Consider the following 24,429-nt stretch of genomic DNA (forward strand, 5'->3'; position numbering starts at 1 on the left):
CCGTGTCCTTTTCTCTTTCTACTTTCTCGTTTTCTCTTCGGCACGCGGAGGATACGGCCTCGGCATCGGTCGTTCCGGAGCAGATGAAGAGAACTGGCGACGTGTTCGCGGGCCTTCACACGGCTGCTCCGTGCCGCGCAATCATCGTCCTCCCGATGCGCACGTGTGCATCGCCGGACAAACGTACGAGAGCCGCGGCCACGCACAAACAAAACACTACGGCTGCAGCATTACGTCACACTCCGGGGCAACACACGCAACAAACATACACACGCGTGCACATGAATTTCAATTTGCCAGTCCTCGGCTATCTGCAACACGAACCGATCGGATCTGCACACATTAACCACACGTACGCACGGTGCACCGAAACGTATTTCTCTCTTTTGAAGACGCGTTGTTTCTCTCTCTCTCTCACACTCTCTCTCTGTTTGATCGTGTGTGTGATCCCGCGTCGAGGTGATTAAGTCTAAGGAGAATACGTGCGGATAACAGGCTGCGTGTTAACGCACGCGCGTACGCGACACCGAACAATGTTGTCGCGTCTACGATCCGCCAGTAACTGAAGGCGTACGAGCTGACCGTGCAGGCACGAGGGTGTCTGCCAGGCTCCGACGTACCTCGGCCGAACGTCCGCCAATCAGCGCTCGACTTCTCGCTACTTTCACTGTCGCGGGTACCCTGCACCGTAGGGTGCCCCGTACCTGCGCTGCGCAAACGCATTCCGAACGCTGCGCTACGCGCGGCCCCGACGTTTTCCACCTACTATGCATTTCCATTTTCCCTCCCCCACGCGACGTGTATCCCTCTCTCGGTTTACACTGTGGCCGCTCTCGGCGTTTACTTTTCCTACAGGGCAGAATACTTGCGATATACTATGTAATTTCTCGTAACGCGTGTGATTTCCAGCCTCGGGAAGACGAATTCAAGCGTGACAGGGACAAGGCTTTTTTACTCGGCGAGGGAGAGGGGGGGGGAGGGGGGAAGGTTTCCTGTTCTTGGAAAAATGGAGGCTGTCAGGTTTTCGAAATACGTGTGAGCTCTCGCAAAGGTAAAGACTCAGATCGACGAATTTTATTATATATATATTTATATTTCTGACTCGCCTCTAGAGTTTCATCAAGAGTTTGTTTCAAGTTCAACTTTTTTTTCTCTTCGGCTCGTTTCAACCCTCTTGGGAAAACTGAGATTGACAAGTTTTTGAAATACGCGTTCTCGAAAACAAAAATTCAGATGGAACGAATTTTGTTCTATGCTTTTCACTCGTCTCTAGAATTTTGTTAGTTATCAGTTCGTTTCTCTCTTCGTTTTAACAATTATCCATGCAGAACATGGTCTTATCTACATTTTCAATCCCCCCTTCCTCCCAAACATTCTATCAACAAAGAATCGTGGTTTTCACAAATTTACATTGAATATCGAATTAAACAACTTTCGATATCTTTCTCTCCTTTCAAATCAGAATATCTATGAGACAATTTTGAGATTTTGAGATGATTCATTATTTACAAGCTCCAAGTTGAGAAGTACATGCACGACAGATAGTGCTGTAGTTTTCCCAACAACGTATCGAAATCTAATGACATAACGAGTTTTTAATGTCTCTCGCGGGAGCAGCAATCTCCGTTCCGCGGAGACGTAATTAATTCGGAAGTTTCTCGAATATTTATTGCTCGCTTCTTTCGAGAAAAGACAGAAACGTTCTTCGCAAGCGAAAACACGAGAGACCACTCGTGTGACAGTGCGTTTCGCCGAGTAGAATGTACGGGAGATTTTCTGAAAAGCGAACGCCTACGAAATCCATTTGATGCAGATCCTGACCTTTGCGATCCAAGAAAATAGATGTCTCTGCAGTTAGAATTTCAATCTACTCGACCTCGAGTTGTTTTCCAGTGGATTTTAATTAAAAAAAGACAAATCTGACGAAAAATAATCTCTTGGCACTGACCTTAGAGACCAAGATCTAAGGATTAAAACAATTAATTAAAGTAATTTTGCTATTTCTTAAAATAACACTTCTGGACGCTAGGATGATTTCAGAAAGAGCCAAGAAATGTCGTCACTTTTGAAACGACACTACAATCTAAAATGTCACGACGACAATTGTTTTTACTCCAAAAAATAATTCTTCACTCCTCGAACGCTGGAATAATTTCGAGAAGTAAGAGAATCTCTTGGGATCTTGAGAAAAATTCGACCTCCGAATGCTTCTCGTTTTCCGCCGAGTTATCTTCCAACGATTCTTAGTCACCGACCTGACCTTTGACCACCACCTCCCGCCTTTTGTTATTCTCATTTTTATCGCGAACTTGGCCGTGTGTTCGTGAGATCGAGCCTCGGTTCAAGTGGCTCAGTTATCCCCCTCCTGCCGCACGATAATCCGGAAAAACAGAATAATCGAGCGGAGGCACGGGCGGAGCTCGCCGAGTCGGAAAATCGGAGCCCTCGAAAATCGATAACGAGACAGGAGGATTCTCTTCTCTTAATTGGCTACAATTTTTGCTACGCTCGTTTCAGCGTAATCGAACTTGATGCGTTGTTCTTGGAATCCGATTGGACGCGCCATTGAGACGAGGAGAATGAAAAAGAAAAAAAAAAAAAACGAAGCGAATCGCCCGTTTTCCTACGGCTAATCGATCGGACTAATTACAAATTGAATTGACGAACGGTGAATGACGATCAACTCGAACTCCGCAATTCTTCTTTTATACTCTTGGCAGAGAATTTTCGATGGGATGCTTTTTCTTAGAATAAAATTAACAATTTTAGAATATACTCTAACTAGGATCGCGAAATTTCTGTCAAAAGCCAACAGCAAATTATGATCCCAGATGATGATGATGATGATGATTCTTTTACACTTCTCTTGGACTTGCGAAATTTTTTGTTTTTATTACAAATATACCGTAAGTTTAAATATATCGGCACGCATTGGCAGTTTCCCTCGGGTTGAAACAATCTGATCATCGAGGTGAAGCTTCACGGTTTGCTTTTAATGAGCTCAAAGTAGACGTCGGCGCCCAGTGAAATTGATTATTTTTGAGGAAGCCAGCTCAACCTTCAGGGTTAAGCAAAGAATCGACTTCCAGGAAGGATTCTCTGATTTACCACGATGAAACACAGCGTCGTGTTTTCGACCGATGGCTACCGAAAACAAACGAAAACGCGAATTTAAACACGTCGCGTTTAACGTTTCATTAACTATCCAGCGTGGCTCATTAGAGACTGTCAGAGTCAGTCGTTTTTACAACTTTTAATTTGATCTCACTCTATGATCGTGAATGCAATGTGAAACACAAAATAAAATTAACATCTCAATTTGGATTATAGTACCAGAAGTTACTAATACTATATCACGCATAATAATTAATCATATAGAACTAAATTAAGAATTCTAGAATTAAATATTTCAATTTGAAATTCTTACGGTCCCAGCGGTAACACGTGACTGTGAATTATTGACAATTATTAATTTACTATTAATTAAGAACTGAATATCTCTCTTACTCCAGAATTCAGAAACTCACACCCCTCCGTCAAGGTCTAACTGGCACACAACAACGTCAAGAATATTAAATGTCACGGGCATAAAAATGCCACGGATAAAACGTAAGAAGGCGTGTATACTGAACTGCAGGGCCTGTGCCTGTCCCTGCGAACTGTATAAATAGGAACCAAGTCCTAAGTCGTGGAACGAGAGGTCGACGGAGGGAGGCACCCTTTTACCAGTTTGGTGGAAAGGGGTGCTCTCTGCCACCCTGGCCCGTGACGTCATCCACCTGTTACACCCTGAATAAATACACACTGACGCATGCGCTCGTACACCTACACGCCTGGAACTACACACAGACAAACGCCCGCTAGACATCACCCAGGGCCAGTTCACAACACCAGGTATATAGGTAGGGATCTCGCCGGGAAACACGGTGAATGCCGCGGATCAGTGATGCACAACCTGTGGCCCGTGATCCGTTTTTCAATGGAGCTTACCCACCAGCCACCTCCGCCGCCGCCAGTCTTTCGTCTTTTCATTAATTCACAAATTCGCGAACGCCGTACTACAACGAGAAGATGATCTTCCCTTTGACCTTTTTTCTCTCTCTCCCTCTTCCCTCCCTCGGGGAATTCTTGTGAACTTCAAGGGGCGATGGTTTCGGTGCTGTCTGCACACAATATGTATCGGTTCGGGCTTTGAAATGAAGAAAATGAATTTACAGAAACGAAGTCTCATGAATATCTACAAGTTAATCACACTACACGCTCATATAATTGAAAAAAAAAAAGAAAAAACAGATCACGAATATTTGTCTAAATTTGAAATAATCTAGAAAATGCTTTAAATTTAAAAAATATTAAAAATTAAATAAATAAATGAAATGAGTATTTTAAATAAATTAAAAATACTTCAAATTTCTAGTATTAAAAAGATATACATATATATCACAGGATACTAATCACACTATGTATTATAACCTCTTGCGCACGTCGAGAACTCTTTGTCCCAAAAATTGCAATATTCCCTCAGTTTTAAGTATATTTCTGTGTTTTTAAATATAACCCAGGCAAAACAAATAATAAATCTGTTACTTCTCAATAATTTCTATCCAGTGATATTATACCGACGAGTTCAAAAAAAAAAAAAAAAAAAAAAAAAAAAGAAAGCGACGAGTTATTGCGTACAGTTTGGTCACTCGTTACGGTCCGCAATCCAGTTGCCAGCGGCCATTGGTTCCAAAAATTCCAAAAAATGAATGCATTGTTAAAATTGTTAAAAAATTCCAGAAGAACGTGTGCAATTAAACATTATCACTGTATCGCGTGTCAAATTCCGTTTGAAATTCCCTCCCCCCCAAAAGATTTGATAAATATATTGTTACGTCCACGCATCGGTGTTTGAAAAAGAACATTGTGAGCCACTGGCACAGTTTCCACAGGATGGACGAAGGATCCGAAGGTTGCACGCGTGTGGGTGTCGCTTCATTCCGCCAGGGCTGTCGGGGGTGGGTCACGGCCAGAGAGAAATAAGGGCAGCCCTCGGCGCAAGCCAACGAGTCTCAAAGGCTAGCTGAATTCCTAAATCAACCGAAACCGTTCCCTGAAAATATCCATCCCGGGTCAGCTGTACGGGGCTATTATGTTCAAGAATTTCTCCCTTTAAAAATAGCGATTTAAGAAGGGAAGGTTGGAGCCTGGACGGCGCAGGGTTCAACGACAGAAAAATATTCCTTTCGCAGAGAGAAACCGAAATTCCGACAAACGTGTTGTCTGCCTATCGTCCATGGACATTTCTTTTTCTCGATAAATCGAACATTTACGACTGCTTTTAAATTTCACCGATCCTTTTCTCTTTTCCGAGCCGACCGTTTGACTTGAACACATGGAATTCTGATTGTATCATTAAGATATAGCTATCAAACGTAATTCTTTACTTTGTTATATAATTGTTACACCGTAAAGAGTAACTATATTTTGAATTTTGTGAATTAAATAAAGAAATCGGAACAACGATCAGTGCAACGATATATTTCATATAAATACATATATATTTCATAATAATATATTTCATATATATGTGAATATTTCACATATATATTCACATATATATTTCATATAAATTTACATAACCATTGCTACTACCACAGACACACAGACGTAGTAATGTACCCATGCTATTTTGTTCTATTTATTAAAGAAACAAAAAAAATAAATAAATAAATAAATAAATAAAAGCAAAAACGAACACACGAGACTGACAGCGTTATTAGAACGCGATTTATCACAGCGAACCGCAGCCACTCCACCGCAACGGAAAAATCGGCGCGAAACGCGAGTTATATACGGGGTATTTGTACCTCGCAGGAACGGAAGAAGCCGAGAAGCGAACGCCTATTATAGGTAGTACGCGATGCGTGACTAATGGGCAGTAGCCGTAAGAAAGAATCATGCGAGATGCTAGGAATTCATTCAGAGAAGTCGAACGCGTCTAACGTTTGCGATATAGCACTCTATAACAACAGTGAGGCATATGTCCAAGGTCGAGATTCAATCCGTCAATTTTTATTTGATTTTTCCATTGGCTTTCATCGCTTCTGTTCATTCATAATTGTATTTGTTATATTTTATTTTTTTTTTTTTTTTTTTACCTAGAATACTGCTATATTAATTACAACGCGACCGTTAATTAATTATTTGCTACGATTTACGTGTAACACGAAGGAACCGATCGATAACTACGAAATCCCGAAACGAAGTCTCACAAACAAACTAAAGTCGTTGCAGCACAGTTTTCGACTGAAAATCGACATCGCCATGACGTCACAACAACGCCATCGATTATCAGCGATGATGACGTTACTGTTACGGTAACGTCACCGTCACGACGATCGTTACAGCGTCGATAATATAACGATATTATACGTATTAAATATAACGAAATTATATTATTATAATTTTACCGATATTTCTGAATATTTATACGTTTGTACATTTATACTGATATGTTTGATTTATACATTCTCTTCGTCTTTCTTCTTCAAAGTCGGAATCGAATTCAGAAGTTGCGTCTGACGAGGTCCGCGTGTGCGACAAAGAATGTCGTGGCAAAGACAGAGAAGTCTATCCTTCGAAAATTACGAACAACGAAACATTGATTATCTATGTACACAACGGAGTTATCTACATTGAATTTCTACTAAATCCACATCTGCAGCAAAAAAAGAAAAAAAAAAAGAAAAAAATCTGTGTGTCTATTATCTAATCTATATACGTGTCTGTAATCTGGAAAAAGGAAAAGAAACGGTACGAATCTAAAGTACACAGAAAAAATTCAGAATACCGGTGGTCTTATCGTTGAATTTAGATTATAATAGACAATTTAATATACAATTATAATAATATAATATACAATTAATAAATATAAATATAAAATTATAATAAATATAATATAGAATTTAAATTATAATTCTTGGATTTTAAATTATAATAGATATCTCTGTGGTATTTCAAGCAAGGAAATTTTAATCTATGAACTCCGATCTGTCCGAGAAGTTCCATTTTCTCAATTTTTCAATCTCTGAAAATTTTAAATTCCTCAAAGATTCGACCAACTTTTAAAAATTTTGAAAGTCTCTGAATAGCTGAATGTTCCGAGAGCTCACCAGTTTCTCAAAACTTTTATATCCGAGTATTTAATTTCGAGCGATTCTGATCTCTGAAAAATCCTTGAGAGTTATTCAGCTGGTGAATTTTAAGTCGACCGTAATTGAAGCTAATCGAGCAGATCGCGCGATCGATGTTTGGACAAGTTTTATTGCAAAATGACAGATTGTATATCAGAATGAATCATGGATCAAAATCGATATCAAGTTCGTCTAACTGAGAACGCTTTCCTTACGAGTTTAAACCGGTGAGGCCAGTGGCATTAACGCAGCTTTCAGAGAAACATAATAAATGAAAGCTGCTAGTGTGAAAAGCTTGGACCAGTAAATTCGAACGACTAGAAACGAGCCACATGGCTGATCGAGAAAAGTTATCAGCAGTGTTTGATCGAAGACTTCAAATCGAGTCTAATGCATCACGCCACAGCGTACGAGACGAATTAGGTGTGCATTATGCAATCCAACGTTTCTCGTCGTCTGTAATAATACAAGCTACAGAAAATATTAACCCTTTGATAAACATTTTTTTGTATCATCCATCAGTAATTTATTTGCGAAGCGTCGTTTCAAATAGCAATAATTAACGTAGCAATAATTAATTATAATAATTATTCATTTAATGCAAAATATTTGTTAATCATATCTTTCTAACATGTGATATCGTTTAAATTTAAAGCAATCGTCAACGTGCATCGCACGTTTGCTAAAGTAAGTATAATATGCAAGAGTTAACGACACAATAGTTTCAATCTCTGGAAAAAATGATATCCCTCGCCATTTTCTAAACTTTCGTAAAAAGCGGTAAGTTTGAGTCTAGTTTGCGTGAATTATTCCGAATTATGTGAACTGTCGAGTGTCAATTGACTCAGAAGTTTCTTCTTCTGAAATTCATTTGTTCTTCTTACGTTATTATTATAGGTTTTACTCTAGAATCTGTATTATACATCGTATCACGCAACACTAAATGTACACGTTCATTATAATTATTGGCAAATTATAAAAAGAGGAAGTCCAATATCCTTTCAAAAGGGACAGTCGAGTGCAAAGGGTAAAAAGCTCGGATAAATGGGTTGTTCATGATCTATCGGATAGTTGGAGATGGAAAACAGAATAATTTCGTTCAAAATTGAAATTTCAATCTCTCTCGAAATTCGAATTTTTTTTTCCCCCCCTCGAAACAGTAGTTTCCCGATTTCCATCGCTCAACGACATTTCAATTTTGTCGAAATTTCAACTCCCCTCCGAGCCTCAGTTTCCGGGGATTTCAATTTCTGGAAATTTCAATCTCCACGGATATTTCAATTTTTCGAAATTACAGCCCTTCGACTCTAATCCGGGGGGGGGGAGTTCGATTTTCAAAAGCGAAATTTTAATCTCCCCGAAATTTCAATCCTCGTGGAACATTCAATCTCGCGAAACTTCCAAATTTTCACGCTCCCCCCCCCCCCGATCAAAATTTCGATCTTTGGAAATTTCTATTTTTTTCAGATCCCAATTTCTCGAAATGTCAATTTTTCTCGAAGCTACAACCTTCCCATTTCACTGTCTCGAATCTGTTCTCATCTCCGGAACTTTAATCTCTCATATCGAGAGAGTGCACCGACCTACGAACTTCACATACGTTCGATCTAACAAAACTCGAGCTAACTCGACAGACCGACGGATGCACGAGATTAATAAAGAAAAAAAAAAAAGAAAAATTGAAAAAAAATGAAAAAAAGATCGAGTTGACAGAGCGATGTGTTCCAATGATTAAAGATAAAATCGATGACGTCGAATCGGCAGTGTGACGACTCGCGGCGGCTCGTAAACAGAGGCACGAGGTCACCGTGATTAAACCTCGCTCGTGAACGATGCTAAACGATCCAACGAGGTCGGGCACAGGCGTTGCGGCTTGTTCGTTTCCTCGTCGCTCGGCACGAGCAGAGATCTTTGACCAGCCGTTTGCACGTATCACCGACCTCTGGTCTTGTTTCTGGGCCAGACGCCTCGGACTTCCTCGTTTCGTCTTGAAAATATTAATTCACCTTATGCAACAGCGCCGGCAGATTTTGATCCACGAACTTTCCAAATTTTTCTTTCTCCTTTTTCTCTCTTTCTTGTAATTTCACCAGTCCCTGGACCTTCAAGAATTCTTTTTCTTCGACGAAGGGAAGATTCGTTTTAATCTCTAAATTTTGGAACTTTATGTATCTGAATATTCCAAATTTTGGAATTTCTAATTTTAGAGAGGTGAGGATTTCTTGCTAAATTTTGAAACTTTACATCTAACCATTCCAAACTTTGGAATTTCTAACTTTAGGAAGGTAAGAAATTTTGTAACTCTATATCTAACTATTCCAAATTTTTAAATTTCTAACTTTAGAGAGGTAAGAATCTCTTGCTAAATTTTGAAACTTTATATTTAACTATTCCAAATTTTGAAATTTCTAACTTTAGAGAGGTAAAAATCTCTTGCCAATTTTGGAACTATATCTAACTATTCTAAACTTTGGAATTTCTAAATTTAGAGAGGTAAGAATCTCTTGCTAATTTTGGAACTATATACATAACTATTCCAAATTTTGGAATTTCTAACTTTAGAGAGGTAAAAATCTTTTTAGAGAGTAAGAATCTCTTCCTAATTTTTGGAACTTTATATCTAACTATTCCAAACTTTGGAATTTCTAACTTTAGAAAGGTAAGACTCACTTGCTAATTTTGGAACTATATATATAACTATTCCAAATTTTGGAATTTCTAACTTTAGAGAAGTAAGAATCTCTTGCTAAATTTTGTAACTCTATATTTAACTATTCCAAATTTTGGAATTTCTAACTTTAGAGAGGTAAAAATCTCTTGCTAATTTTGGAACTATATCTAACTATTCTAATCTTTGGAATTTCTAAATTTAGAGAGGCAAGAATCTCTTGCTAATTTTGGAACTATATACATAACCATTCCAAATTTTGGAATTTCTAAATTTAGAGAGGTAAAAATCTTTTTAGAGAGTAAGAATCTCTTCCTAATTTTTGGAACTTTATATCTAACTATTCCAAACTTTGGAATTTCTAACTTTAGAAAGGTAAGACTCACTTGCTAATTTTGGAACTATATATATAACTATTCCAAATTTTGAAATTTCTAACTTTAGAGAAGTAAGAATCTCTTGCTAAATTTTGTAACTCTATATTTAACTATTCCAAATTTTGGAATTTCTAACTTTAGAGAGGTAAGAAACTCTTGCTAAATTTTGGAATTCTATATTTAACTATTCCAAATTTTGGAATTTCTAACTTTAGAGAGGTAAGAAATTCTTGCTAAATTTTGGAATTCTATATCTAACTATTCCAAATTTTGGAATTTCTAGCTTTAGAGGGGTAAGGACCTCTTGCTAAATTTGGAAACTTTTTTAACGACAGAATTGAATGAAAATTTGAAACTTAACTCGACGAAATAAAAAAAATTTCGCTCTTTCGGATTTTTCAAACTTTCAAGTCTCGAATGTATAAATTCGTCGGTCAATTTTTCAAGTTGTACGAACTTGAAGATCGCGTACAGAAGACCAGAGAAGATTCTCCTCCGTCTGGCGTGCATGTGCCCGTTGCTCGTAGGGTTACAAATAAACAACAGGCGTGAAAGTGGTGAAAGTGGTTTAAATAATTCGAGACAAGGGACGAGCCAGAATACTCACGGTTTAAACTTTTGCTTCATAGACCCATATTACGATCCCATTGCCCTGCCGATCGTGGATCCGCGAATGCAAACGCGATTGAATCGTTCGTTCGAACGTAATTAGCGGGGACAGAATGCGAAATAATGCGACGTTCTCACGCTCGGGAAGCTAGAACGACAGGATAAAGCAAGGTGAAAACGCGCGGCCGCGAAACGAGGCGAATTGTGCAATAATTGCGGAGAGGTGACCGGGTGTCAAGAGCAACGGAGACGTTCTTCTTTTTTCTTTTTTTTTTTTTTTTCTCTTCTTTTTCCTCGTCACGACGCATGTACATATAAATGTACAGACACCCAGAGGTCTCGTTAGCGACATTATCGGTGACTAACGATCGCGATCGCCAAGGTCTCTCGTTCTGCTCGGCTGATGCATCGCTCCGCTCCGCTGTCGCAGACTGTTGTCTCTTTTTGCGTCGAGGCTTTCGATCCAGCTTCGATTATGTCATCGTCCACGCTCTGCCTCCGCACCCAGCAATAAAAAGCTATCCGGTTCTCTGTGACGAATCGACGTCACGATATTTCTCATTTTTTTTTTTTTTTTTTTTTTTTTTTCGGGAGATACGAAAAGTATGTACATGGCAAAAATTAACTTGTTACTAAAGTAAATATCCTTTATATAATATAACTAAATAATTTTTAAAACACAGTGAGAAAGAATCACGTTTGAACGATTAAATTTAACTTAAAATTGATAGAATTAATTTTTTTCTATCTTGTATTTCGTAATTTCTCCATTCTATGTTTTTTTTTAAAAAGAAAAAAAAAATACGTGGGAAGAAACTTTTGATCCATTCTGTTGTTTGCGATACATAATTCATGCGAACTGAATAACACGTAGATACAATACGTAGCATGATCAAATTTTGCTCACAAATGAGAAATATACAAAGGAAACGGACGCATTGTAAATATTCAAAGCGCAATATGAAAATTAATAATGCAGTGTGTGAGTTTAAAATTATTATATGTTACTGTAGAAAATACTGGATTTACGATCGGCTGAATTGCTCGAGTTTACCGTACTGCTAACGATGGAATATTCCCGAGTCGAAGAACGTAGAGACACGCATATTATACACGTGGAATTTTTTTTTTCTTTTTTTGTCAAACGGACGAAGCCTTCAATGTTACCTGGATTCATTTACAATTACACAATCTAGCGTTTCAACCTACTCGATTGACTTTCATTTTGTGCTCGTTGGGGATTAGATGCTGGATTATTGATCGCATCGAGAGTGAATTGTCGTTATTTGATGTAAATGCATAATGATGCGTGATGCTGAATATATTTGAGGAAATTGACGAGATTGAACGTAACCAAGCGTGTATAACGAAAGACTGGATGAATACGAGAATCGATTGAACTGGATATATTTGACGATCGTTCGAATTGAAACGTATAATCGATGAGAATATGTGGGAATGCCGATTGCATTTGAGAACTGATGAAATTGAACACAACGGAGGATGTATAACAACGAATAGGTTCAAGAATATATAAAGAATGAAAGACTATAAGAGTAATGCTATATTCTATACGATAATTCTGTAATAAAAGGAAAAGAAAACGAGATTATATAAAATTAATCAATAGGTATCAATTATAATAAAAAAAAGAAAAAGAAACAGACAACTCCATTTCTCCTCCTACCAGGTCCATTTCGTGTTCAAACTTCGACCTACTCGAATCCCACGGGCATAGCTAAAAATTCGCACGAAGGAAAAAAAAAAAAAAAAAAGAACCACAGTGAGTTCTGGGCCATCGAGTCACAACTTTGTGGACAGTCGCAACTTTCGATTGAACGTCGAGCCTCGAGTAGGATGCACATCACCGAGAGAAAACAAGCCAGCTATTCCAGCGTTCCGTGCCCCAGTGTCAGAGCCTTGAACTTGAACCTGAACCGGTGGGCAGATCGTCCCCAGCTCGGTTTCTAGGTTGATCCGGGTCAGGTGTGCCTCGCCACGGGCCTTCGGATCGAGGTTAGGGCTGGATTTCTCTCTGACCGACCCGGTCTCTCTACCTGTGAACCTTCGACGAATCGCCACTTGGGATGACCCCCCCGCGAGCTACCGCGCACGCGCCCCATCGCTATTCTGAAAACGGGACAGCTGCCGTACCGCTTCCTTTCCCGCTCCCCTCATCGTCCCTTCTCGTCGTTGTAACCCCGTATCGACCTTGGCCCGTCTTCAGGTAGCTCGCAGAGCCTGGAGGAACGTAGCCACGCTTTTGCCCCCCCCCCCCTCACCTCCTCACCTCCCCCCACGCTCCACGGTGTCCTAACGACACTCTTTTCTTTCTTTTCTCTATTCATTTTGGGGAAAAAAAAGTTTGAAGGTGTTACAGCTCAGTGAGAATGAGTTTCGTGACGATATTATCGGAAGCTAGGACCAGAGGCTGTGGCTTGGCGCTGGTCTTGACGATGGTTCACTTGATTACTTCTACTACCGTGGAATATCAATTTTAATTTCGAGGTTCGAGCAGCTTCAGAACTTTTTTTTAGGTTAGGTTTAACCTCTTGCGCTGTCGTGAACTTTTTGCCCCAAAATTGCAATATTTCCGCAGTTCTAAGTATATTTAAGTGTAACTCGAGGCAAAACAAACGATAAATTTATCATTACATCTCGACAATTTCTATATAGGTGATATCGTACCGACGAGTATCGAAAAGAAAGCGACGAATTATTGTATTATACGGGGTTTGGTCACTCGTTACGGTTCGCAATCCAGTTGCCAGCGCCAGTGGTTAATGGATTTTTCGAATTTGTTTGTTTGGAGAATTCGGTGAATCTCTTCGCAGAGATTCTGATACTTGAACTTGGATGGCTTAAGTTCAAATTGTGCTCGAGTGTTTTCTATTTCGAGCCTATATAAGCGACAGAGAGGCAAAAGGCCAACGAACACGAGATATCTCTCTCTCTCTCTCTCTCTCTCTCTCTCTCTCAAGCAAAGAGCGGCGTTCCGGGAAAAGGAAATCCAGGAAGAACGACATCTGTTCCGGAGTCCCTGACCGCTGGGACACACCACATCCTCGCAATTACGCAGCAGTGTGCCTCTCGCAGTGTGTTGAGGTTTCCAAGCTGACAGTCTCATTTCTACCATCCTTTGTTCGTCGATCCTTCGAAGACGCGGCCGAAGAAATTTTTATTTCGCTCGAAGCTCCGTTTCGATAAATCGATAAAAAGAAAACGACAAATTCTTTTCAACAGGTATCTGTAGGTATCTGTAAGTTTCTTTGAACTCGAAGAGTCAGACTGTATGCATTACTTTTACGTATACCAAAATTTCTCATTCTTTCATATTATTTCTTGGTTTTGTAATATTTCATTTTACGGTTTAGCCGCACATTACCGTTTTATCAAGAGCAAATTAATTTTTACCAAGAGCAAAACTCACAAATGGAACGGATCGTCCTACGTAAAAAAAGAAAAAAGAAAACGTAACTCGACGACCGATGGCTGCGACGACGAAACTAATTGCGTGTGTCCACGCGTGCACGTACAGCGAGTATCTTCGCGTGCGCGAGCGTAATCTGTTTCCGCTTCTCTCTCCGGAGGGAGAGGCGATCCGAATCGCAAAACACGCGAGAACGACGTCGAGCCACGAGTCGCGATGACTGGTAAAAATACCGGTCGAGTGAGTAATTCCGTGGAAGAGCTTGCCGGCAGCGGCACTGCGAAAGAAGAGGGGTACACAAACGGTGACAAAAGAAAACGTGAGTCGATCGGTTGCACATGCACCGAACGGCCTTGAACAATCGCTTCGCCACGAAACCGACCGCTCCTCTTCTTGCGTGCCGCTCTCCCGCCACTTCCACTTCTTTGTCCCGTGCTCTCTCTCTCTCTCTCTCTCTCTCTTTCTCTCTCTGTGTCCTTTCTATGGTCGCACGACTCACGAATCCTGAATTTTGCGCGCGCGCGCCTTGTCCAGGTGCAAAATTTCCTTTCGAGTGTAATTCTATTCGTCCTTTAGACACGATGCAAGTTGACAAATTGTTAACTGGTTTAGTCGAAACGTTGTCATTTCATTGGCACGATTTTTCATGCAAGAATAAGGAGATTTCGCGGGACAGAATTCTTTCTTTTTTCCCCCGGGAAAGTTTAAAAGTTGGCGGGGCGCGCGGCGAACTTTAAATGTCAGCGCGCGGCTAACTTCAAACGTCGATAATTTCGAGGTGAAGTATATTTCTTTTATCCGATGCGTGTGGCTTCTTTTTTTCTTCAATTGAACTATCTTTTTGTAAGTAACTTGTACTTTAGAAATGATAGATCTGTTTTAAAGAATTCCGAGAGTCTCTTAGTTTCACAGACACCTCGAGGAGAAGCGAGGAAAAAAAGTCTAAAGAGAGAAAAATTAAAATCAAAGTTAAAAGGAATTCTTTTTAATCTCATCTCTCTCTCTCTCTCTCTTTCGTTACAAATCCCAACGTCCCATAGCCAACTTTCTTTTCAATTTAAAGTTTTAACAAACGAATCTTTTCCCATGTCTCTCGAAAAAAGTTTCAAAAAACGCAGAACTGGCAGCAGCCTGTACTTTTTTTACTAATTATTCCTTTTCTTATCGAATTAGTGCGTAAAATAGCGCTGCCTCGCTGTTACCATTATTATTTCCTACAATCGGCGCTTCTAATCGCGAGTTGTCGGTGTCTCTGATGTTAACCAGCAACGCAGAGGAAACCGGACATGATTACGGAGTCGCTTGAAGCTTCGTTGAGCATCGCGAGGTCTCCGCCACGCATCAGAGCCTCTCTTTCGCTATTCCCCTCGCGCTTTATCGCCACCCTTGCTCTAATGTGCCTCGGTTTTTTTTTTTTTTTTTGTTTTTTTCTCCATTGTTTCTTGCGTTAAACCCACACTCGCATCTCCCCTCCCTCCCCGCCATTTAATTCGTATGTTTACTCTTTTAACGAGCTACAACAACGGATTCGCAAGTCACTCAATTGCGAGAAACGAGAAAAATTTTAGGACCAGAATTTTTCAACCACGAACAGAGAAAAATATGTATTCAATGGTAGAACTCACCGAGCTCGTGTTCTTTAAACTAGTGGAATTGGTAATTTCCATTTGAACGAGAATGGTACTCACCTGAAACAGAAGAAAATAAAGTTAATAATTAAATTAGTAATTAATTGTTAGAGCAAGTCTTACACGTACGTGATATTTTTTTAACATCTTCTGTGAAAGGAATTTTGTAACTGTTAAACATTCGTAACGATTAAACGTTCGAATATATTAATTACTAAAAAATTATTAAACATCAAATGGAGGGGTCACTTTTGTTCTTAAATTGTTAAAAGTATATCCCATCACCTGAAATAAAAATTTTGAGAATATTCTTCTACGTGTCATCGAAGAACATCTCGTTAATAAAAAAATTCAACAAAAAAAAAAAGGATCGTATCAAAATACTGCCCCTCGAGCATCAAGGGAAATTTCCTGAGTTAAAAATTTGGTTTCGATGTCAAATTTGGAGATTTTCTTGGTAATTTCGAGAACGCGATTACTAATTAAACCACCGTGAGAGGGGTGGTATGAATTTTCTGAAATTTATTTCCATGGCTACATCGAGGGTGACGCGTTCAGCCACCTGTTGTTCCTCTTCCAACCCCTTGACCACCTAATTGCCACGGTTACACTGGCTTTGAAGCTCTTTGATCTCGATCCACCGGCCAATTCTGCCCGTGGAAATCTCTGTACACACGACACCACGTGTAAACACGTCTCCCACTTTTCCACGAGCTATAAATCTCGAAAATTTATGCAATAACGTTGACACGTACGTAATTATCGGCGTATTAACGAACTTGAAAGTGACGCGGAGTTTATTATTAAAAAAAAAAAAAAAAAAACCGTCTAACGACGAGCGAGAGTGCAAGTGAAAACTTTAAATTTAGAACGCAGGTGTGAAGTAATTGTTCTCTAATAAAAATCCATCGCTCTGGACGAGAAAAACGCGTGAAAACGCGACGAACAATTTTATTATCGTCAATATTTCTATTTAATTCCAAACGTCAAAATATATACTCCAGAAACAGGATGTTGAAAATGAATTTCCAGAACAATCCTCTGAAAATAAACTGCCAAGACGAATCCTAATAACAAAATGTAACTCTAAATGAGAAATGTGAGCTGAAAATTCCATTTCTATCTAAAAAAAAAAAAAAGAAACGATACAATTTTCAAAACACCCATCTTCCAAACGTCAAACGGAGTTCGAAGCGAACTGAAAATTCGACCTTTGCAACTTAAAACAAAGTCATCGATTTTATCGTGGAAACATGCGAGCAAACAGATTCAACGCCGCCCTTCGAAAAATTTCCACCCCGAAAGAGAGAAAGAGAAAAAGTGGCGACTGTTGCCAAACGAAAACAAAGATCCCGAGCGGGCTCGTGCAAAAAAGCAGCCCGGTTGGCTGATCGATTATTTCTTTTTTTTTTTTTTTTCTTTTTTTGTCCCCTGGGCTGTCGGCGATTCGATTCGTCGAATCTGGTGTACCTGTTCGCGTGCAGCTGGCTTTCCTTCCGCGCGAAATGCTCGCGCGGAGCAGAGAGGAGACACGTTTTGTCGACCACGTGAAGCCAAGTACAGAAGAGAGCAGCTTCTCGATCGTCGTCGTCGTCATCATCGTCTCAGCGTTCTCCGAGTCGTTGCAGGCAATCAGAACATTTTGTTATGGTAATTTCCGAGACGAACACGGCCGGACGCCGGCAGAGAGAAAGAGAGAGAGAGAGACTGTTTCACAAAGGACGCAACGCCGCGTTATTTGCATTTTTCGCGAGCCGGGCCGAGTCCGTGAGAAGTTTTTCGTTTGCCGCTCGGCGTGAATTGTCCGGCTCAATTCACACGTGCAATTCACACCGAGAGGAGCCGCCGCGATCGTCCGTTCGATCTTCTGAATAGGCTGCTCTTTCTTCTTTTCTCTCTCTGTGTGTGTGTGTGTGTGTGTTTTGTTAATTGGCGTGCTTCGACGTAAATGATAACAATATACCGCGCGTTCCTCCGTTCAGTTTATTTAAATAATTGCTACAGATTGGCAATTGAAATTAAAAAGCGACGAAGTTTTATCGTGCAACTGTCTGCATTATTATCTTAAACAGCCGTTTGCTTGAATAATTCAACTTCACGGAGCTGCTATATCGTTGAAATTATTACTTACAAGTTTTTATTATTTGTTAGTTAGCGATAGGTTGATAGGTGGTAGATAACAGCTCAAGTAATTTATTTGGCATTTAATTCACTGGTCGTTGCTTGAAATTGTTCATTTACCACAATGTAATAATAATTCAATTCGTTTCAACTGCAATTTACAAAGTTATAGGAAAGAAAATAAAGAGAAAATAAATTCGAAAAGTTGCCACGCTCTGCTTACTGTAACTCTATAAAACCTAACCCAATCAAATTTCGATTATCTGCCGAGGCAACGATACTTCAACGAGTTGAGTTTTACTTCAACATCGAAATGTATCCGACTTGAACAACAACCATCGCTCAACGAAAGATTGGTATTTCTGGTCGAAAGGATACGGAATTTCAACGATCACCGTTCTATAAACAGAATTCATCGTGCCTCAGAATCAGCATTCGCCGCGGTTCTGCGCATTATTCCCGAGCGTGAAACTCGCCAGTTACTCGCAGCAACGAATCATCCTCATTCATGAATTTCCAAGAGGCAAACGAACCGCGCCTCTTTTCCCTCTCGCGGGTATACAGTGTACAGAAGAAACAGAAGCAGCTTTAATTGGCCGTCACGGAAGGTTAATTGGTAATTTCTCTCACGCTCGCGAACCGTCTCACGCGGATTTCTGCTTTGTCAGTCATCCCCCTTTCTACGTCTGCCCGCTTTGGTCAGAAAAGAATCTTTCTCTCTCTGTCGCCTTTTCCACGTGACCGAGAAACAGAGAGAGAGAGAAAGAACTTCTACGTATGTACATCTCCCCTCGGTCGAGAGCTTAAATTTAAAATAATCTCGTTTGGACGAGAATTTTTCCAGAGACGAAAGCATTTTTGGGGAGGGAGGGTTTGGTGATGGAAATTTAAATCTTGAACATATATTTTATAGAATGAGAATAATTGCGTTGCATTGAGTTTAGAATTATTATGTTTATTATTTCGGAATGATAAACAATAAATTTCTTAAAATCATAAAATTAAATAAATAAATTACACATATTAATTTATAATTATATATATATATATATAAAATTAAATGACGAATTTAAAAATTTTATCTTCCGATGACCAAATTCATAATTTATTCTAATTGTTAAGTGTTTTAACAGTGATACAGAGTGAAGAGCACAGCTGTACCAATGAAAAATTGTCGATAATTTAAACTAATATGAAAGAACGATTTTTTGTACCGACAAAATTAAATGACGACAAAAGTTCGTCATTTAATCCTAGTAGGATTTTATCTTTAATTGTAATTCTCCTGTCAAAAACATACGGCATAATGTAATTAAATTAAACGAGAATTGTTAACAATATCTTCACATTGAAAAAGACAATTTCTTTTTCAACATAGTTCTGTACTGAGTTGTACAGAATTCGTGCACGTGAAGTTACGATTATATACGATTGTATACCTGAGGAAAGATGGACAACCGTGACATTCCAGCAGAGATTAGATTAACTCGCACCCTTCCACGGGATCGAAGCGGTTCTACAAAAAAAAGCTGAATCGAGCCACACAAAGTCTACACTGTTCACCGACAAAGAGTTCTTTCTTCGCTGCAAATTTTCCACTACACCGTACGTTCCAGATTCCTCTATCTTCCAACTTTCCCTCCCTTTGCTGCGACAATAGCTGCGAAACTCAAACTCTAAAATATCGTGTAGCTGTTACGAAAATTCGTCGCGAGATTTTATTTAAAAAAAATCGTCGGACATTCATCAGGATAGTTTTGACAAAAATTCTCAGCGAATAGTTTTATTCTTTGGAGAATTGTATTCTCGTAGAGCTAACGGCCAAGTATCACGATAAACTGAAATATATTTCTCTAAATTTACGATTTCAGGGAGATATATTTTTGTTATGGAGAAACTCTCTCTTTCTCTCTCTCTACCTGCATCTCCCCGGTAACAGTTTCCAATATCCACAAATGAAGAATGACACGGACGCCCCTCGAAAATGGAACTGAAATGGAACCCTCCCCTAAACTGAACCGTAATAACCGTCCCTCTATTCACCATGAAATGAGAAATAAAAGACGAATTGTATTATTCTGCCTTCGGTTTTTTTATTCTACCCACATAGTTCGGACCTGTGTTATCGCCGTGATAACCGATAAAAATCTCTGAATAACCTCACTGAATCGATCAAGACGGCACTAGGCCCTGGAAATGGTGGAAAAAAAAAATGCCACCGGTGAAATCGAAGAAAGGGAAGATGCAGCGAGGTAACGGTACGACCGGTAGAGATATATATCGGTGGAAAGCCGGTTTTAACATCGACCAGTTTCCTTCATAAATACCAGGAAAGCCTTAGGAAACGATCTTCCCGTGAATTTACCTACTTCGCCGCGTTTACTTTCAACCCTTTACACCCGCGCACCTGTTGACACACATCGCCTACCGTGCAAACAGGACACTTTATGTGCAGCGTAGATCCTAAACGGATCTACCACAAATAGAAGAACGTGCAATTACCGTAATTATTCGTGACGACGAATTACTGCTGAAGAAAGTGCTCGGAGGTTTGTCTTGAGAATTAATTGTCAGACGGCATGAATCAGATTTGATCGGTTTTCTTCTTTTCATCTCGATTTAGTCTTGGTCCTTATTAAATTTATTCAAATTTGTTCTAACAAATTCGTAGTTAGTGCTTGGACGAAAAACTGACGTAAATTGATTTATGAGTGCAAAAAAAAAGGTCAATAAATAACTATTCTACGATACGCATCTGTCAAGTATATTGATTTATTCACAACGATATGTCGATAAATCAGCACTAAAAAAGATTAAGATCATTCTACGACGTATAGAAATTTATTCCACTAAGCAACTCTCTATTTCGTCTGCTACATATTAAAAAAAAAAAAGAACACACCACTTTGAATATTTTTTGTATTTTTACATATTCATGAGCCTTTCCCAAAAAAATTTTCCCAACCGAGTGAAATCCTACAAATTTCAGTCGTTTCAATTTCGAGACGTTCTCGACTGTTACGTATATATGTGCTAACTGGCTACTCCAATAAAATGGCGCACCTCCTTCCAGCGGAATTCCAAATCCTACGTAACAGAGATCTCATGAAAATATCATGAGTGGATATTAATCTGCCCGATTCGAATCGTCACGGACGTAGATAGATGGTGGAGGCTGGATGAACGATGAGATTCGACGTTTCCCCGGGGGTTTTCGCGATCGAACCAGCGAACGAGATAGCAGCGCGAAGAGGGGCACGTGTCCCTCTGTGGAGCGAGGATTCACGCTGCCACGACCTGCATTCCGCGTTTAGCATTCCTTCCTTGACATCTCGTCGCTACCTCCTCATCCCTCCGTTTCTCACAGAGAGCGCTTCAAGGCCGGGAGTGGGCGCGGAAGGCACACCCGAGCATGCTAATACACGACCCTGATCGTCGATCGACGGCGATGACGTTGCTCGTTAAGCTGGTTAATACGGGGTGTGCGGGAAGTTACCGAGCGATTATGAAGAAAATGCTAATGGGACGGCGAGAAGGAGGAACGCCGGAACAAACGTAGAAAATGATAAAATTGCAGACAGTACAAGTAATAAATAGGACAGTACGATGATAATAAATGAACATTACGACAAAGTTTAGTCGTTAATGATAATCAATAATAAATGACTAATATAGAGAGTAGTACATATGATATTTCCTTGCGTTTCATATCATTTTATTATTAGTCATCATTATATAATATTTTTAGACTCGGAATAAAAAGAAAGAACAAATTCTATCCATTTTTTTTTTTTTTTTTTTATTCCATTTTAATAACTTACAATTTTTACGCCACTAATTTTTTTCTGTTCTTCGTTTATTTTCAGCACATCTTAACAGGATTTTCTTTTTTCTTCTGTTCTTTAATATTCTAGTTTCTCACGGTCCCCCCCGACTGTCACGTTACACTGTTAATAAAATTATATTCGACGCGAAACTGCAATTAGATTAGAACGCTCTGTGCGTAAAATAACAATTAAACGGTTCATCGTGGCAATCCCCGTTTAAGCTACTCAAATTGTTATTCAAAATGGTGAATGCTTTCAGGCAAGAGTTTTATATATATATATATATACGTGCAGCAATTTCGGGTTTCGCTTTATTAATTGCGCGGAGCCTGTTCATTAAGCGGCAGTAATTAGAAAAACCGCCTTCACGTCGACGCCAATGGTCGACAGAATGAATTCTGCACCGTTGCATTGCCTCGAAGGTCGAATGTGGGCGCTCAAGATGACGGATGCCACAGGCACATAGGATGATGAATTCAGCTTGTACAATTTTTACATTACACAGGCCTCCAAAAATACTTGGAAAGTCTCACTCGTTTCTTCTCGATCGAGTGAATCTTTTTCTGTTAAATTCCCTCTTTCTCTTCCTCAGTCAATCATTTCATCCTCTTGCTATCTTAAATCAAGAATTAATTTAACCAAGATTTAATTTAATTTAATATCGCTGTTCGTTTCTCCAAGATTTCGGACAACTGTCAATTATTCATTTTACGATCACTTCAAATTTTGTACAATTCCTATATAGCGTGTGCTTCGATAACCTCAAATTTTTGTGGCGAGGAGACCTTCCAATTAGAACCTTGAATCGTCAGAAGCAATTCCCAATTTCCAGTGATAATCGACGCGAAAAAATTCAAGGCTGATCGCGTGGACACGCACTTTGGTTGACCACTTTCAATGTTCGACCGATGAAATTTTTATCGTGTCCCAACTGCGTTTTATTTTTAACGTGGCCGTTTCTTCGCGATTGTTGTATCACGAACGATAAATAATTATCGCGCAACCGAACACGCTGTTCTCATGCAGAGAAATGTTGCAAGAAATTGCAGTCAAACTTCGAAATTCAAGATCTTCAGGGACTGTACATAAATATCTCACATACCCATAAACTTTTAAAAAAAGAGACGCTATTTTTATGAAAAAAAAAAAAAAATACTTTTTGTCAGTTTCAAATTTTGATAAAAGAAAAACTATTTTTCTACTTTATAGAAAAAGTAAATTGCATTCGTTCTATATTTTTGAAGTAGTCTATATATAAAGCGCAGCCATGACAACAGTCAGCGCCACCACAAAGCTCTCACAATCTCGAATGAACTAACGATATCAATCGCAAGTGGTTACACGAGCACGGTAATAAAGAAGTAATAGTTACGGCAGTTGCTTCCTGAAGAGAGTGTCTTTCTTCTTCATTCTGTTTACTATTCTTCTTTCTTCTTTCTTCGAGAGGAAAAACCACAATCTGTTTTCTAACGAAACCACTCGATGACAATTTCGGTGTTTCTCGCTAATTGTTTCCTTATGAGGCTCGTTTTATTAGTATGACTGGTTCGAGGAAGATTACACGGATAATTTCCATGGAGTTGCTTCGTTCTCATCATTGTTGAATTTTTATAGAATTATCAAGGGAAATTTGACAGGCGAAAAGAGAAAAAGATCCTTCATATTCAAGAAGAGAATGCGAATTTTCGCGAAAATTCTCCTTGCTGTTAAATTTAATTTAGTTTAAATTTTTTTCCCTTCTGATACAATTTTTTACCTTTTATCTTCTTTTCTACGTTTAAATACTGTTGGCGAATTTTTCTCACAAAGGTGCTTTAACCGAAGAGACAAATACAGAAGAAAAGAGGCACTGACCTGTGCTACGAAGATAAGACAGCTAGAACAGCTGTCAAAAGTGATCAAGTCGGGCTAGGTCATTGGCCCTACAAATATTACCTCAAGCTCAAAGAAAGAGTTAGTTAAATATCAATCTGATTTCTCCAATAAATGTTACTTCTTTCTCAATATTTTCTACCAATGCCAAAATTAAATCGACTCATATACTTCTTTTATCCAAACATTCGAATCCCAATGAAAAATTAAAAAAAGAAGAAAAAAAAAAGAGGTTTCGATTCCACTACCTCAATCTCCAAGGTTACAATTCAATCCGTCTCAAAGAGATTGCGAACGGATTAATGGTTTCTCGCTGGAAAGATAGGCAAAAACGAAGCAAAGAGATCGAGAGAGAGAAAGAATGAAGTTAGAAGGAGAAAGGGGAAAGAGAAGCTGGGGCGTTAGAAGCATCACTGACCTAACACGTCACGCGTAAAGGCCAGCCGTGACGCGTGCAGATCGCGCGCGCCAGATCGGGTCAAGGTTGCATACTTTACAACAGCGAGGCAGTTTCCACCGGAGGAAAATAGGGCACCGGTGACGAAAGCAACACGTTAATACTCCGGCCGTGATGATAGCGAAAGGACGACGTGTCTGTCGGGTCACTTGCAACCCGACCTAACCTCAACGCTTCGGGCCAAACTTCCTGAACCCTGGAACTTTCTAACTACGCCCCTTCCAACATCCAGCCGGACATCTTCGCCGTTTTATCGATGGTC

At 39.4% G+C, this 24,429-nt stretch overlaps 2 long non-coding RNA genes across 2 annotated transcripts in view; one reads left to right on the plus strand and one right to left on the minus strand.

Moving 5' to 3' along the window:
* On the plus strand, positions 1 to 19,165 carry LOC122538011. Its single transcript, XR_006308762.1, has 3 exons — positions 1 to 130; positions 16,259 to 16,262; positions 19,155 to 19,165. It is a non-coding gene; the product is annotated as an uncharacterized LOC122538011 (long non-coding RNA).
* LOC122538012 overlaps positions 15,694 to 24,429 on the minus strand; it is a 19,303-nt gene continuing 10,567 nt past the window's right edge. Inside the window, exon 2 of the long non-coding RNA XR_006308763.1 lies at positions 15,694 to 15,950. This is a non-coding gene — a long non-coding RNA (uncharacterized LOC122538012). The remainder of the gene's footprint in view (positions 15,951 to 24,429) is intronic.

This window comes from Frieseomelitta varia, unplaced genomic scaffold, assembly GCF_011392965.1.
Source record: "Frieseomelitta varia isolate USP_RPSP 00005682 unplaced genomic scaffold, Fvar_1.2 scaffold_948, whole genome shotgun sequence".
Lineage (NCBI taxonomy): Eukaryota > Metazoa > Arthropoda > Insecta > Hymenoptera > Apidae > Frieseomelitta > Frieseomelitta varia.